Raw genomic sequence first — 19272 nt, forward strand, 5'->3', positions numbered from 1 at the left:
ATTTGAAAGTTTTAAGATTTAATCCTCTTTCAATTATCATATCTTAATTTTGAAAATTGAGGTTCACTTGTTTCAAATGAGTCGAAACGTCATATCCAATAAGTTAGAACGCAACATTTTAAAACTTTTGAAACTAAGTTCGTCTTTAGGAAATTTCTATCTTGAATCAACAAAACGCTATATCCAGTGAGTTAGGACACAACGCTTTGAAATCCCAAAATAGTTGTTTGTATTTTGAAAACTTCAAAAAAAACTTAGGAGGTTGCTTGACTATTCAAACTCATCGAGAAAAGTCGCAACCCAGTAAGTTAGGGTACTACCTTTCTTGAAGCTTCTGAACTTCAAGTACTGCCTTTATTTTTATAAAACTTTTGAATATTGTTTTAAATCGATGTATGAGGATGACATGTCATATTCAATATTATGGAACATTAATACTAAGGCAATATGCAAAAAATAATATATAAGAAAAAGAATAAATAATATAAAAATTATGCATATAATAAAATAATTAACCTAAAGCAAATAATAGGCAAATAAGAGCATAAATACATACAACATAATGATATACATGAATCATATATTAATTAATAGACATGGCAAATCTTAAACCTAAAACATATATACAAAAATATATAACTTGCATGAAAAATAAATAAGCAAAATAATCATACAAAATGGTGATTCAACATATATTTAAACGAATTTATTGAACAAAAACGATGAATGATATACAATTTAATATATAAACGTACATAAATAATCATGATAAAAAAAAGTAATAATAGCAATATGTATATATCAACTCTAAAATAAAATCGTCACTTACTAATAATTTTAAATCAACCTTTGGTATAAAAAATATAAAAGAATTAATATATAATAAAGTAATTTTTAAAAAAAAATTAGAATAAAATAATACATATAAAAAAATAAGTAATTAATAATATAATAAACATATAATACAAATATAATATTTTAAAAAATGTATATAAAATAATATACATAGTAAATAAAATAATTATATAATATATAATATAAAAGTATATAGGTTTAAAATCACGATATAGTGTATAAGTAATTAATTAATAAAATATAATAGTTAAGGATAATGATATATGTATATAAATAATAATATAAAATAATATAATATATATAAAATGTATAATACATAAAATAATATATGAAAAATAATAATATAGAAAAATAAAACAATTTTTACATTTATAAAAAGATTTAGGATAAAATAAATAAAAAATAATGAATGACACAATATTATTAAAATATTTAATATAAAAAAAGGGACTAAGATTCATATATATATACAATATATTGAAATAAATAATAATAATCTAAAATTAAATAAAGTTAGAATAAAAAATAAAATTAGAAAGGATTAAATTAGAATAGAAATAAAAATACAGATAAAAATTCGGAATTTAAAAAAAGGTCAAATTAAAATGTGCGCACAAGAAGGGGGATTAAAACGAAAAATATTCCCGTTTAGAACGACATCGTTTATGCGCTTTCTTTTTTAAAAGAGCCCGAGGACCAAATGAAAATAAAAACAAAATATTTGAGCAAAATTAAAATATAAAATAAACCTAATTTTAAAGGATAAAAGTGCGGAAGGACCAATTGGGTAATTAACCCAATCTTCAAAAACACGCGGATCCTACCCAGATAAATTGGTCAACACGCGGATCCTTAATCTAAACGGTGCCGTTTTAATGCTTATTGAGTTAAGCAAAACGACACCATTTTTGTAGGGCTATATAAGCCCCGATTTTGGTTTTAAAATCATTTTAAACCGATGTTTTAAAAAAAACTTTAAAATTCTCAATGAAATGAGAGAGGAAAGAAAGGTCCGGGCTCTGTCGAGCTTCCGTTTCCAAGTACCTACACGCCCACGCGCCACCACACCCGGTGGTCGGAACGTTCTAAACCCTCGTTCTTCTTAGAAATACACAGGTAACCTCTTTCTTTTTACGATATTATCAGTTTTTGCAAAAGATCGATTCGTATGCTCGTTTAAAAAAAATAACAGAATATAAAGCTTTAATCACCTTTTTAAAGAAACTGCTTGAACTTCTTTTTTATGTATGTATCTTTTATATTCTGTAAAAAACGGGGTCCCTGTTACAGTGAGATGATTCAGCTTTTATAGCCTCTATTTACAAGTTGATTTATCCCTATTCGATTTCTTGCCTTGTTCGCTGCTGTTTTCTTTTCTCTTTTGCAGGTACCAGCGAGGAGATTTAGCAATCATGGACAAATGCTGACAACGGCACACCGACGTTGATTCGGGCGTTAACCACGGCATGGTTCAAAGCCCAGGAATCACGGCATTGATTCGGGTTGCTGGGTCGAAGGGGCGTGACTCTTGGCCTAATTGCGGCGCAAACCCTAACTAGGGTTCCCTGAAGCTGAAGATAGATTGGGCCAATTGGGCCGATTGGGTTTAGAGTATCAGGGGTAGGGTGTAAATGGTACCGTGTGTTCTTCAAAATTTGAGCTGCCCTTTCGGGTTTTCAACTCAAAACCCCTTTGGTCACAAGGCGCCCTTTGCGGGTTTTCACCTTGGCCTCTCATTTTATTATTATTATTATTTTTTTCAAAAACTCAAGGCGCCCTTTGTGGGTTTTCACCCTGAATTCTTCTCCTTTAGACAAAGTACTTTTTGACTGAGTCTGAATTCACTAGATTGGGCAAACTCTTCCCATCCATTTCCGCTAAGATCAATGCACCCTCAAAGAAAGCCTTTTTCACGACATACGGCCCTTCCCAATTCGGCATCCATTTTCCTCTAAAGTCCTTCTGAATGGGAAGAATATTTTTCAACACAAGATCCCCCTCATGGAATTCTCTTGGTCGCACTTTCTTGTCGTAAGCCCGCATCATTCGCTTCTGATACATCTGACCATGACGAATGGCCCTTAACCTCTTTTCTTCAATCAAGTTCAACTGATCATATCGTGATTGTATCCATCCAGCCTCATCCAACTTTATTTCTGACAAGACTCGAAGAGACGGCATCTCTACTTCAATGGGTAACACTGCTTCCATCCCATAAACCAATGAGAAGGGAGCTGCCCCTGTAGAAGTTCTGACCGACGTTCGATAAGCTAAGAGTGCAAACGGTAGTTTCTCATGCCAATCTTTATAAGTCTCAGTCATCTTTCCCATTATCCTCTTGATGTTCTTGTTGGCTGTTTCTACTGCCCCATTCATCTTTGGCCGATATGGAGAGGAATTATGATGCTTAATCTTGAACTGACTACAAACTTCTGCTATCGTTTTGTTGTTCAAGTTCAATGCATTGTCTGATATGATCCTTTCAGGCATCCCATACCGACAAATGATCTCTTTCTTCAAAAATTGACTTTAGGCCGACTTAGTAACAGTTGCATAAGAAGCGGCCTCTACCCATTTTCTGAAGTAGTCAATGACCACGAAGATAAACCGATGCCCATTCGAAACTTTCGGTGATATTGGCCCAATGACATCCCTGCCCCACATGGAAAAGGGCCATAAAAAAGTCATAACATGTAGAGGTGAAGGTGGTACATGTATCTTGTCTCCATAAATCTGACATTTATGGCATTTCTTGGCGTAGTTGATACAATCCCCTTCCATGGTAGACCAATAATAACCAAACCTCATGATTTGTCTAGCCATCGTGAAACCATTAGTGTGTGTCCCACAAACACCCTCGTGAAGTTCTTCTAAAATTAACTTAGCCTCCCTGGCATCAACACATCTCAACAGTACTTGGTCCTTTCTTCTTTTGTACAAGATGTCCCTGTCCAAAACATAATCGCAAGCTAATCTCCTTAAAGTTCGTTTATCATTTTCAGTTGCTTGTTCTGGGTATTTACGATCTCTCACATATTGCAATATATCCTGATACCAAGGGTTATCATCCTTTTCTTCTTCCTCAATGTTACAACAACAAGCTGGAGCCTCAAAAATACTCATCTGAATAGGTCTCATCTCCTCCTCTTTATTGGCTCTAATCATTGAAGCCAATGGTGCTAGAGCATCTACTATTTGGTTTTCGTCTCGCGGGATATAATTGAAAGTGATGTCATCGAACTCCTCAAGTAACCCCAAAACTATCTTTCGATAATTGATCAATTTAGAATCCCTTGTCTCCCATTCACCTCTAAGCTGATTAATTACCAACGCAGAGTCTCCATATACTTCCAAGGTTCTTATTCCTCGCGTTATTGCTGCTCGGAGTCCCATGATGCATGCTTCATACTCGGCCATATTATTTGTGCAATCAAAATCTAACTTGCACGCGAATGGATAATAATCGCCATTCGAGGATTCCAAAACTGCCTCAATTCCATTTCCTACTGCATTGGATGCCCCATCAAAGCTCAACTTCTAAGGATGACCCTCTGTAGCTGCTACACACATCAACTCCTCATTTGGGAAATCAAAATTCAACAGCTTGTAGTCTTCTAGAGCTCTACTAAACAGAAATTCCGCTATCGCACTTTTTGTAGCCTTCTGACTCACATAGACTATGTCAAACTCTGAAAGTAAAATTTGCCATCTCGCCATTATCCCATTCAATGCTGTTGACTCCATCATATACTTCAATGGGTCAAGTTTTGAAATAAGCCAAGTAGTATGATATAGCATGTATTGTCTTAACCTCCGAGTTATCCAAATCAGAGCACAACACAATTTTTCGATAGGCGAGTATCTCATTTCACATTCAGTGAATTTCTTACTGAGGTAATATATCACCTTCTCCTTTCTTCCTGACTCATCATGCTGGCCAAGCACACATCCCATGGAATTACTGAAAACTGATAAGTAAAGTATTAGTGGTCTATCTGGACTGGGCGGGGATAACACCGGAGCATTCAACAAGTACTGTTTGACCTTTTCAAAAGCATTCTGGCATTCCTCATCCCAAGTACCTTGATTGTGCTTTCTAAGGAGGCGAAAGATGGGATCACACTTCTCAGTTAGTTGTGAAATAAACCGAGCAATGTAATTCAGTCTTCCTAGAAATCCTCAAACTTCCTTTTGAGTTTGTGGTGGAGCTAATTCTCGTATGGCTCTGACCTTGTCTGAGTCAACTTCAATTTCCTTTTCACTGACTACGAAGCCTAATAACATTCCCGAACTAGCTCTAAAGGTACAGTTTGCTGGATTGAGCTTCAACTAAAACTTTCTCAATCTCAAGAACAATCTTCTCATGACCTCAGTATACTCTTTTTCTGTACGCGACTTGGCAATCATATCATCAACATACACCTCAATATCCTTATGCATCATATCGTGGAACAAGTTCACCATGGCCCGCTGGTATGTTGCCCCCGCATTCTTTAACCCAAACGGCTTCACTTTGTAGCAAAAGGTACCCCACAAGGTTATGAAGGTAGTTTTATTCCTGTCCTCTAGATGCATCTTTATCTGATTGTACCCCGAGAAACCATCCATGAAAGAGAACAACGAATATCCTGCCGTGTTGTATACTAAAGTGTCGATGTGTGGCAAAGGAAAATTGTCCTTCGGGCTAGCTTTGTTCAGATCTCGGTAATCAACGCACATTCGTACCTTCCCATCTTTCTTAGAAACAGGCACAATGTTAGCTACCCATTCCGAGTACTTTACCTCTTGTAAGAAACCCGCATCGAACTGCTTCTTAACTTCGTCATTTATTTTCAGAACAATATCTGGCCTCAATCTCCGCAACTTCTATTGGACTGGCTTACAATCCTGTCTTATTGGAATACGATACACCACAATATCGGTATTTAATCCTGGCATATGCTAATAGGACCATGCGAATATATCCCTGAATTCACGTAGCAACTCGATCAGTCCTTGCCTTGTGTCCTTAGCAATAAGTGTCCTAACTTTCACCTCTTTCCCTTCCTCAAGGGCTACATTCTCTATTGCCTCTTTTTCATGGAGCATAATTTGTTTCTCCTCCTGTTTTACCATTCTCAACAGATCTGGAGACACATCACAATCTTGGACATTTTCAAAATCCTGAGATTCTTCTAAAAATATGTCTTGCTTGCGAGAGAAATCAGGATTTGTAATATCAATGCTCATGTCATTGATATCTAGGGACCTGTGAAGTATAAAGAATATACAAAGAACGAATGAATTGAAGAATGATTATTTATGTACTATGAATGAAAGAATAAGAATTGTCAAAATTTTAACGGAATATTGGTTGATAAAAAAATGAAACAATACTCGTTGAATTGATAAAAGTTATGTTTTATTAAAAAGATAATAGATGATCATAAGCCTATTTCACAAATGTAATACTATTACTCCTAGGCTCTAGAGTAATGAAAATGTTTCAAGAATTACTCTGAAGAATTCTTAAAGACTACAGGAAGTTCCTCCACAGTCCAATTGTTTAAAGAGCTTCTCGATTCGTAAAGGCGAATGCCCTCATGGTTCCTTTGCTCCGATCCTTCGTCATGTACAGCATTAATCTGATGACTCTCCTCTACAAGTAATCCTCTTGATATGAAGGTTTTGGATATAGGAGGAAATGTCATCGATTCCCACCCCACTTCCCTTCCATCTAAACGCGCCATTCTCCTTTCTTGGCACTTCTCGATGTCTTTCCTCCTTTGCTTATAGTCTGGCTTGAAGCCCCAGCCAAAGCTGTCTTTCTTTTTAATTAACTTTGGGATCTGAGTCCCTCCTTGTAGATACTTTCCTAAACCTTTTCCTGGTAAGGCTCCTTTTCCTGCCATTATTTGTAGCGCCATCCTCGTAGCTCTTGTTATCTTTAGCACCGGTAGCTCACTCCCTTCCAAAATGAAAGTCGCATTTACGAATTCTAAAAAGCGAAAGGAACACTGAATGGATTCTTCGTTTGTCTCGACATAAGGGGCCTTACTAGTGACTGCAGCTATAATGTCCTCCTCCGCATTGATGGTTATTAACCGTTCATCGGTCACTAATTTCAATTTTTGGTGCAACGACGAGGGCACTGCTCCTGCTGAATATATCAATGGCCTGCCTAATAAGCAATTGTAGGAAGGCTTGATATCTATTACCAAGAAATCTACTTCATACATATTCGGCCCAATTTCCAAGGGAATGTCAATTCTTCCCATCACCTTCCTTTCTATACTGTCGAAGGCTCTTACCACATTCTGACATGTCTTCATGTGAGAATCGTCAATGGGTAATCTGTTTAATGTAGACAATGGTAGAACATTCAAAGCCGATCTATTATCAACGAGCACGCTTGAGAATGTGTACCCCTTGCATCGAATGGTTATATGCAAGGCCTTAGTGGACCCTCTGCCCCCCGGTGGGATTTTATCATCATTAAAGTAGATGAAATTATCCGCACTAATGTTGTTCACCAATCGGTCCAGCTTATTGACAGATATGTCATGGGTGACATATGTTTCATTAAGCACCTTCATCAATACTTCCCTATGTGCCTCAGAACTCAAAAGTAGAGCTAATACTGATATGCAAGCCGGCTGCTTACGCAATTGCTCGACTACGCTATACTCGCTATGTTTAAGGAACTTTAGAAATTCCTTGCCTCCTCCTCCTTTACTGGCTCATTGATGGGTACTTCGGTCTCTTTCTCCTTCTCAACCATGACACATTTTGTTTTTATGGGCTCCACTCTGATTCGCCCCCGTATCATAACGCTTCCCACTCTGCGTATGGGAACCTTCCACTTGCACGTCTTTAGATGTGTTGGCTATATTTTCTTTCTCCGGCACTGTCACACTACAGTCATAATTCCATGGTACTCTCTTGCTATCCTTGTAAGGGAAAGAAGTAGGTTTATGGATAATGTCCTTGGGCACTACTGGTGTCCCCACTTCGTTATTCCCTGACAGGAAGATAATGATCCTTGGCCTGCTGGTTCCTTTTTGTTCACCTTCCAGCATACTTATTTCTCTTTTATAAGAGTTACCTTCAAAATTTTGTTTCTTTTTATTATCTATAAAGCCTTGCACTAAGGCTCTGAATTCTTCACAATTTTGGGTCTCATGACCCTCTTCTCCATGGAACTCACAGTAGTTCTCTGTTTTTTCTCTTTCTTTCCTAGAGGTTATCATCCCTCTCTTTATCATCTCCTCCTAAATCACCTTCATAGGCATCCTCACCTCAGCAACATTTTCCTTCATCTTTCTCTCACTAGCTTCGCCAATGGCATTCACTCATTGATTGTCATGATTTGGCAAAGGGTTTTCAATATTTGGGGTACTATCAAATTTCACAACCCCCATCTTGATCAACCTCTCCACGACCTTCTTGAATCCGATACAATTTTCAATTGAGTGCCCCGATATTCCAGCGTGGTACTTGCATCTGGCGTTTGCATCATACCATTTAGAATATAGAGGCTGTAATGGTTTCAAGTGGAAAGGAGCAATAGCATGTGCATCGTATAAGCTTTGATAAAGCTCACTATACGTCACAGGGATAGGTGTGAATTGCATCCTCTCGTGCCTTGTGCCCGATTCCTGCCTTTGAGAACCCTGTTGCCCAACCGCAGCTAGTTTGGGTTGACCAACTGTGACTGCCTTCTAGTTGAAGCTACTTGTGTTGTTCACCTCATTGTCTTTTCTCCTTGGGGCCGATCTTTTGGCCGCTTCCCCCTCAATTTTGCCACCTCTTATGGCGTTCTCAATCATCTCTCCCGCCATGACTATGTCCGCAAAACTTTTGGGAGTGCTTGCAATCATATGAGTAATGAAGGGAGCCTTTAGAATGTTGATGAACAACATGGTGATCTCTTTCTCCAACAATGGTGGTTGAACTTGCATGGCAACCTCTCTCCATCTTTGGGATATTGCTTAAAATTCTCATTAGGCTTTTTCTCCATATTTTGTAGCGGATCCTATCAGGAGTCATGTCAGTCACATGATTGTATTGTTACATGAAGGCTTGTGCAAGATCCCTCCATGAATTTACTCTGGCCTGGCTCAACTAATTATACCACCTGGCTGCTGTTCCCACTATGCTATCCCAGAAATAATGAATCTACAGTTGATCATTGTTCACATATCCGGTCATCCTCGTACAGAACATCGTAATATGGGGCTCTGGGCAAGTAGTCCCGTTGTACTTTTCAAACTCTGACATTTTGAATTTATGAGGAAGCACCAAGTCTGGGACCAAACTCAAATCCTTGGTATCAACTCCATGATGCCCATCAGCACTCTCTAGAGCCTTAAATTTCTCCTCCAACCATCTATAACGTTCCTCCAACTGTTTTGTAGCTTCGGCTCTCAAATCTTCCTTTTCAGCCACGTCTAAGTCAGGAATGAGAGGACTGGTAGGGTTGTCACTCAAATTGAATCCTGAACCAGTTGGGTTATTCATGTGGATCCCAGCATCAATCGGTCCATGTTGAGGCCTTATAGTGACAGACGGCCTCCTAGGAAGTGCCTCGGTTTGTGTAGGCCCGTGAGGTGGAGTAAAGCCTAGAGGATGATCCTCTTCCTCCTCACCAGTGATTGCCATAGGGGCTTTTCCTTTATTAGTGGCCCTCAGCAACTGAGCCATCTCAGTCATCATATTCCTTTGAGCCTCTAGCATTTGCTCCCTTATGTCATTTTGTATCTTGGCCAATTACTCTTGCAATTGGTCTTGCATGTCATTTTGTAGCTGTTCAAACTTTTGATCCATATTCCTAGATTTTGCACGAGTTCCGTACTGATGCGTGGTTTCCAGATTTTCTTTTCTACTTCTGTGGTAATTTTAACTAATTAGGGTCTTTCTATAACTTTGAATGCAAACGATGTGATGAAATGCTATAAGATGCAAATGCATGAATGCAAAAAGGACATCGATTCTGATTCAATCTTATTTGGAAAACTTTATTTAGAAAAAGAATATCTTTACATATAAGAGGATTACGAATACGCTTTCGCCCTAATGCCCAAAGTTTTAACTCTATCTAATAAAAGGGCTAACTCTTGTCCTATATCCGACGATGACTCATACATCAAACTCAATACATCAGTTTGTATTGCCAAGTCTTGCACGTGTTTAGCAACCTCTCGAATCTAGGCTACAACTTCTCCAATGACGTGATCCCTTTCTCTGACCTGTCCTCTAGACTGATAAAGCTCTCCCATTAAATGATCTTCTCATACCCCAAGCTGCTCGATTAGGAGATTGCTATCCTGCAATGCTGATTCCAACACCTCAACTTTGCCTTTTTATTTTTTTACCTCAACCGTAGAATCACGACTTTGATACAGATGAAGGGATCGCTCGAGCTCACTTTAGTCTTTAAACCTTGATTTTCTTTTTCTAAGGTCAAATTCCGCGATTGCATCTCCTAGGACTTCTTCTCCCAATATTTAGCTTTTTCCTCTTGGACCTCTTTCTACCCCTGATCTGAAAACCTTCCTAGTCCCGCTCTCTTCAAAGCTACTTGTGCCCTTTTGTATTGCTCCTTTAAATCGTCTCAGTCCTCCTCGATCTTCCTTTTTTCTTTCCTCTCTTTCTCGACCTCCATCTTTTGAACGTCGAGGTCTAGGCTCAAGTACATCTTTTCTTCTTCGAGCTTTGCTATCTTCTTTTCGAGCTCTAAATTCTTTCTCTTGAACTCTTGCTTCATGATCTCTAATTTCGAGGGCATCACTTGCAAGTATTCTTCCATCGGTCGAGCTCCTTCCATGCTCGGCCTAGGGATATTGTCATTAATCCTTCTACTCTTTCACTCAATGTACTCAGGGGTCGTAGCAGGGTTAATGGCTACTCCTTTCAATCTACAAGTCTGGTTCCAAGCACTAGAGATCTCACTAACCTCTTCTTGTAATCAGCTCCTCTATACAAGAACTCACTTTGAGCCAGTCCATGAGTTACTGGTACGAACTGCCTCAATCCATGCTGCCTCAACACCAACAAAGGGGCATAACCGATGGCACCCCAAATTCCCAACAGAGGGACCCAATCAAAACTGCCGCATCGGTAAAGGATCTCACCAGGAATCATCTATGGAGCCATCCACTCTACGTCCTTTGACTGTATATTCTAAAGTAGCGCTATCCAATTTTTTTCAGGAACATCAACTTTCCTAGTTGAAGCTGCTATGTCCTTCAACGGAGAGTAATCCTCGAAGAAGACCCAACAAACCACCTTATCTATCAATCGAAAGTGACTGTAGAACCAAGCTAAAAGTAACTGAGCACAACCAACAAACCTGTCCGCACTGGCCCTCCTACATGCATTCAAGGACCTGAATGTCTCCGTCAAAATCACAGGAACAGAAGTGACCCTTTTGCTAAGTCGATGGAAGAGATCCGTAGTTGCCTCGTCCACATATCCCAATGGCTTGGGGAAAGCCATCAATCTGTATAAGCTTAAAGCAAAAATGTCTACCCTCTTCACCTCGTCTGGATGTGTCTGGATCAGATCTTTCAAAGCTCCCCACGGGATGCACTTACTCTCACCCTTTTCCTTAATTCTAGCCATGATCTACTGCTCGCTCATCCTCGTAATAGTCATCAACTTCTTACCAAAGGTTGGGACACAAGCAGCTCGAGAATAAAGCCTATCACACTGAAATCTAGGACATTGAAGTAAGGCTGTGTACTCTTCCACAGTAGGCACTAAATCTACCTCCCCAAAGGTAAAACAACTGTATGCTGGGTTCTAGAATTGAGCCAGAGCTTGAAAAAAGTTCTCATCAACCTGAATATCAAACAAATAGGGCAAATCTCTGTACTTACCATAGAATGATTGCTTGGTCTTATTGTCTCATTGATTCCAAATCACCTTAAGCTCTTGTAGATTATTTTGTGTAACATTGATGCGAGTGTAGTCTGACAGCTCCGACACATATCTCGCAGTTATGCTATCCCCTTTTCCTAGCTGAGTTTGCTCTGACTATTTATGGATGTTAGCGTTGCCTTCCACTCTATCAAGAAGTCCGTTCTCCATAATAAAACTTTCTAACTTAGAAACTGACCGTGAATCGATACCTTTTAAATGTAAAATGACATGCACAAAAGAAAGAAAACAGTCAGTATCATATGATATTAATAAACACAAAGATAACCTAAGTATAATTCTATCTATATTGAGCTCTTACTGTTTTTCTATATGTGGTTTGTTTCTAAAGTTTGAGGTACCCGAACCAGTAGATTCCTCGATCCTCACCCATTATTAGGCTCATTTAAATCGAGTTCGGTTCAGGGGAATACATTTCTCAATGGCTACACGGAGATAAAAATCTCACGAAACCATAGGTACGGATGTATCCCAAAAGTGATCCACTATCCTGCACGGAGGCGAAAACCTCACGAAGGCGTAGCTTCTCACTCCCACTTAAGGGTGTGACCACAATTGTCATGCAAATGCAATGCGTATCAGAATATAGCAACACATGCAATAATACAAACACATGTAATGCAAAGATGATTAAATTTTAAAATTTTTAATTTCTGACATTAAGACAAGATATAATCAATTACACGGCTTGGCTCTCTTATTAGTCCCCAGTGGAGTCGCCAAGCTGTCGAAACCATTTTTAAATCGAGTTTTGGAAAATGGGAATCGACTTTAAGAAAAACGAAAACGGGAGTCGCCACCAATCTTTTTAGGTGTGATTAGATCACCTTATAAAATGTTTTGTTTTAAAATATTAATTTTCGTCTAAGAAAGTCAAGAAAACAAATTCGGGAGTTGGTTACGTACGAGGAAGGGTTAGCACCCTCATAACGCCCAAAAATTGGTACCTAATTGATTATCAAGTGTCTTTAATATCGGGAATTTGAAAGTTTTAAGATTTAATCCTCTTTTAATTAGTATATCTTAATTTTGAAAATTGAGGTTCACTTGTTTCAAACGAGTTGAAACGTCACATCCAATAAGTTAGAACGCAACATTTTAAAACCTTTGAAACTAAGTTCGTCTTTAGGAAATTTCTATCTTGAATCAACAAAACACTATATCCAGTAAGTTAGGACACAACGCTTTGAAATCCCAAAATAGTTGTTTGTATTTTGAAAACTTCAAAAAAAACTTAGGAGGTTGCTTGACTATTCAAACTCATCGAGAAAAGTCGCAACCCAGTAAGTTAGGGTACTACCTTTCTTGAAGCTTCTGAACTTCAAGTACTGCCTTTATTTTTATAAAACTTTTGAATATTGTTTTAAATCGATGTATGAGGATGACATGTCATATTCAATATTATGGAACATTAATACTAAGGCAATATGCAAAAAATAATATATAAGAAAAAGAATAAATAATATAAAAATTATGCATATAATAAAATAATTAAGCTAAAGCAAATAATAGGCAAATAAGAGCATAAATACACACAACATAATGATATACATGAATCATATATTAATTAATAGACATGGCAAATCTTAAACCTAAAACATATATACAAAAATATATAACTTGCATGAAAAATAAATAAGCAAAATAATCATACAAAATGGTGATTCAACATATATTTAAACGAATTTATTGAACAAAAATGATGCATGATATACAATTTAATATATAAACGTAAATACAAAAATCATGATAAAAAAAGTAATAATAGCAATATATATATATCAACTCTAAAATAAAAACGTCACTTAATAATAATTTTAAATCAACCTTTGGTATAAAAAATATAAAAGAATTAATATATAATAAAGTAATTTTAAAAAAAATTAGAATAAAGTAATACATATAAAAAATAAGTAACTAATAATATAATAAACATATAATACAAATATAATATTTTAAAAAATGTATATAAAATAATATACATAGTAAATAAAATAATTATATAATATATAATATAAAAGTATACAGGTTTAAAATCACGATATAGTGTATAAGTAATTAATTAATAAAATATAATAGTTAAGGATAATGATATATGTATATAAATAATAATATAAAATAATAAAAATATATATAAAATGTATAATACATAAAATAATATATGAAAAGTAACAATATAGAAAAATAAAACAATTTTTACATTTATAAAAAGATTTAGAATAAAATAAATAAAAAATAATAAATGACACAATATTATTAAAATAATTTAATATAAAAAAGGGGATTTAGATTAATATATATATACAATATATTGAAATAAATAATAATAATCTAAAAATAAATAAAGTTAGAATAAAAAATAAAATTAGAAAGGATTAAATTAGAATAGAAATAAAAATACAGATAAAAATTCGGAATTTAAAAAAAGGTCAAATTAAAATGTGCGCACAAGAAGGGGGATTAAAACGGAAAATATTCCCTTTTAGAACGACATCGTTTATGCGCTTTCTTTTTTAAAAGAGCCCAAGGACCAAATTAAAATAAAAATAAAATATCTGAGCAAAATTAAAAGATAAAATAAACCTAATTTTAAAGGATAAAAATGCGGAAGGACCAATTGGGTAATTAACCCAATCTTCAAAAACACGTGGATCCTCCCCAGATAAACGGGTCAACACGCGGATCCTTAATCTAAACGATGTCGTTTTAATGCTTATTGAGTTAAGCAGAACGACACCGTTTTTGTAGGGCTATATAAGCCCCGATTTTGGTTTTAAAATCTTTTTAAACCGATGTTTTAAAAAAAACTTTAAAATTCTCTCTGAAATGAGAGAGGAAAGAAAGGTCCGGGCTCCGTCGAGCTTCCGTTTCCAAGTGCCCACACGCCCACGCGCCACCACACCCGGTGGGCGGAGGGTTCTAAACCCTCGTTCTTCTAAGAAATACACAGGTAACCTCTTCCTTTTTACGATATTATCAGTTTTTGCAAAAGATCGATTCGTATGCTCGTTTTAAAAAAAAACAGAATATAAAGCTTTAATCACCTTTTTAAAGAAACTGCTTAAACTTATTTTTTATGTATGTATCTTTTATATTCTGTAAAAAATGGGGTCCCTGTTACAGTGAGATGATTCGGCTTTTATAGCCTCTATTTACAAGTTGATTTTTCCCTATTTGATTTCTTGCCTTGTTCGCTGCTGTTCTCTTTCCACTTTTGCAGGTACCAGCGAGGAGATTTAGCAATCATGGACGAATGCTAACAACGGCACACTGGCTTTGATTTGGGCGTTAACCACGGCACGGTTCAAAGCCCAGGAATCACGGCACTGATTCGGGTTGTTGGGTCGAAGGGGCGTGACTCTTGGCCTAATTGCGGCACAAACCCTAACTAGGGTTCCCTGAATCTGAAGATAGATTGGGCCGATTGGGTTTAGAGTATCAAGGGTAGGGTGTAAATGGGTCTGCTGGGTAGTTCTAATTTTGGGCCTACGGGCTGTTGTAAATGGACTGTTTAAAAATAAACATTCATTAATTTTTTTTCTGTTTCTGGTTTTAATTATGGGCCCGGGCAGAAATGGGTTATTACATTACTATTCACAAGTTGGTTAAGAACAACACAATGATTTTGAGTGATTGGTGTCAAATTAAGTTAATTAACTAAATGAAAGTTAACCTTAATGCAAATGAAATGAAATGCAGGTGATGATTTAGTAGCGGAGATGGGTAGAAACTATTTTCTAAAAATCTGTACTATTTCTGAAAAATGTTGCGTTGACATCGTCATTATGCATTTTGATAAATGTGATTTTGTGGCTGTATATTTATGTATTTATGCGATTTGTTAAATTGATGATGTTCTGTATTGATTTCTATTGATATGATTTGTAACCACAGTAGGCTTTAAAAAGTTTACCCTTTAAGTTTTGACTTTTCAGATAATAATCGAGGTTAGGATGGACTTAGGTTATAGAGGTGCCCTCGGAAAAAAAAAACTAATATATTTTGGTACTTGATATTTTAAGATATGTTTTTATTTATGGGGACTCTAGCTTGGGGCTTACTTTTAAATATTGGTTTTTGGGTTGTTTCACATGATTTGAATCCTTAAACTATCACCTAAGACGATGTATGGAATTGATAAGTAAAATTAGATATTTCATAATAATGCCAAACTCAACTCAACGATTGTATTTTTAAATTCAATACTTCATTTTTGAAATTCAACACTACTTACTAATTAAACTGAGATTTTACAAGATATATTAAACATATGTTTTCAAAATGACAAATTTGTTTTGTTATTTTTTAGCTGCGACATTTATTTGAAAAATTATGTTTTATGTAAACCATCAATACTTGAGTTTTTCTAAAGGTAAACAATTTTGACAATACTTGGCTTTTCTTAAAGCAAATCAAAATGGTGTTTTAAAATGATAACGATTATTAAAAAGAAAATAGTGAAAAGATTTTTTGCGCCAGTAACATGGCCAATGTGATCATCAAAATTCGACCATAATATTTAGGCCAGGTTTAGGGGGGTTACAGTTTTAGTGAGTATTTGTTAAAAAAAAGGTTATAAAATAATCCAATTTGTCTGTGTCTTTATGAAAAGGTTTGGATCATATTTTTTAATAATTGTTATTTACGTTGATGATATAAATATTATTAGAACTCCTGAAGAGTTTTAAAATGCAGTAAATTGTTTAAAGAAAGAAATTGAGATAAAAAAAATTGGAAAAACAAAGTTTTGTCTTGGCCTACAGATCGAACATTTAAAAGATGAAATTCATGTCTATTAGTCAATTATACAATGTAAAAATAAAAATAAAAATAAAAATAAAAAACACACAAATTTTTACGTGGAAACCCTTTCGGGAAAAAACCACGGGCAGAGGAGAAGAAAATTTACTATGTCAAATTCAAATACAATACAAGAGGAATAAACTATGTCTATTTATAGGCTTGTAAAGCCATATTCTAGTAAGACTGAAACACCTTATTCTAATCAATATCAAATAGATAGAATTTAATAAGGTTTAAAAGACCTTATTCTAAAATAAAATAAAAGAAGTGTAATTCTATATGGATTCTTCTTTTATTTTATTTTACGACTGTATTTTACTTAAATAAGGATTCGAGTCACTTAATTCTAACAATCTCCATCTTGACACAAATTCTCAATGAATAAATTTTTCATTGCGAACTCTCAACGAACAAGTTCTCCACATCTTCCACAAAACCCCTTAAGGGTTTAACTTCAACAATGAACACCAACCAAGTCTAAGCAATGCTCAAACTTGGTTATAAGAAGTGACTTAGTCATCATATCTGCAGGATTTTCATGAGTACTAATTTTGCTCACAACAATATCACCACGAGCAATAATATCACGAACAAAATGATACCGAACATCAATGTGTTTTGTTCTCTCATGAAACATTTGATCTTTTGTAAGAAAGATGACACTTTGATTGTCACAGAATACTATGCTGATTTGAAGGTCTTCAGTGAGTTCACTAAAGAGTCCCTTCAACCAAATAGCTTCTTTTACAAGCCAGTGGTAGACAAAGCGACTGTAGTTTGCAAAGTGGCTTTCCAACTAATTGCACAACCTCCGATTGTAAAGACATAACCTGTGAGAGATCTTCTTTTATCAAGGTCTCCAGCAAAATCAGCATCAACATACCCTATGACTCCATCTCTAGTTCTTCAAAATTGTAACCAAACATCAGTAGTACCTCGTAAGTATCTTAGAATCCACTAAACTGCTTTCCAGTGTTCTTTACCGGGATTCGCCATGTATCTACTAACTGCACTAACTGCATATGATAAATCTGGACACGAACAAACAATAGCATACATGAGAGATCCCACTGCACTAGAGTATGGAACATGTGACATGTACTCAATCTCATCATCTGATTGTGGAGACAAAACCGATGAAAGTCTGAAATGGGCTGCTAAAGGAGTACTAACAGGCTTAGCACTCTGCATATTGAACCTGCAAAGAACTTTCTCAATGTACCCCTTCTGACTTAGGTACAATTTACTTGTTTTTCTATCTCTGAGAATCTCCATTCTAAGTATCTTCTTTGCTGGTCCTAAATCTTTCATCTCAAATTCTTTACTTAGTTGGGTTTTGACCTTTCTTATCTCTCATTTATCTTTTGCTGCTATCAACATGTCATCAACATAAAGAAGTAGATACACAAAAGAACCATCACTATTTTTCTTAAAGTAAAGACAACTGTCAAAACTACTTCTTTTGAAATTATGAGAAGTCATAAATGAATCAAACCTCTTGTACCACTGTCTTGGTGACTGTTTCAAACCGTGAAGGGACTTTTTCAGCAAGCAAACATATCCTCTTTTTCTGAGACTATAAAACCCTCTGGTTGTTGCATGTAAATATCTTCTTCAAGTTCTTCGTGCAGAAATGCAGTTTTTACATCTAACTGCTCAAGCTCCAAATCATGCATGGCCACAATACCAAGTAAAGCTTGAATCGAACTATGCTTAACAACTGGGGAGAACACATCTGTGAAGTCTATTCCTGAAATTTAACTGTAACCCTTTGCAACAAGCCTTGCTTTATATCTGGGTTCTTCAACTTTTGGAGTCCCTTCTTTCTTTTTAAACACCCATTTACAACGAATAACCTTTTTACCTTTAGGAAGTTTCACAAGGTCCCATGTTCTGTTTTTGTGGAGTGATTCCATCTCTTTTTGCATAGCAAACATCAACTTTTCTGAGTCTTCACAGCTAACCGCCTTAGAATAATTAGATGGCTCTTGATTCGCATCTATATCATCAGCCACATTTAAAGCATAAACAACTAGATCAACCTCGGAATACTTCTTTGGAGGTTTAATTTCTTTTCTAGTTCTGTTTTTGGCGATAGAGTATTGTGGTGAAGAAGCAACTCTATTCTTAATTTTTGTTCTAGCTTAAGGAGTTGACTCTATATTAATCTGATACTCCACCTGCTTTTGATTTTCTTTATTGGAAGAGTCTTTAAGAGATAAGTTAGGTAGCATAGCAGTTTCATCAAAAATAACATCTCTGCTAATCACAACTTTTCTATTTTCAGGACACCATAACTTATACCCTTTTACATCAGCTTTATAACCAAGAAAAACGCATTTAATGGATCTTGGTTCCAATTTTCCATTATCAACATGAGCATACGCAGGACACCCAACGATCTTTAAATTAGAATAATTAGCAGGATTACCAGACCATACCTCCTGTGGAATCTTTTTCTCAATGGCAACGGATGGAGATCGGTTGATCAAAAAACATGCAGTAGAGGCTGCTTTTACCCAAAATGACTTCGGTAAGTTGGCATTTGACAACATATATCGAACCTTCTCCATGACTGTTCTGTTCATTTGTTCTGCAATGCCGTTTTGCTGTGGAGTATGACGAACTGTCAAGTGTCTCATGATCCCTTCTGACTTGCACAATCTATTAAACTCATCAGAACAGAACTCTAAG

Source organism: Gossypium hirsutum, chromosome A09 (assembly GCF_007990345.1).
Source record: "Gossypium hirsutum isolate 1008001.06 chromosome A09, Gossypium_hirsutum_v2.1, whole genome shotgun sequence".
Lineage (NCBI taxonomy): Eukaryota > Viridiplantae > Streptophyta > Magnoliopsida > Malvales > Malvaceae > Gossypium > Gossypium hirsutum.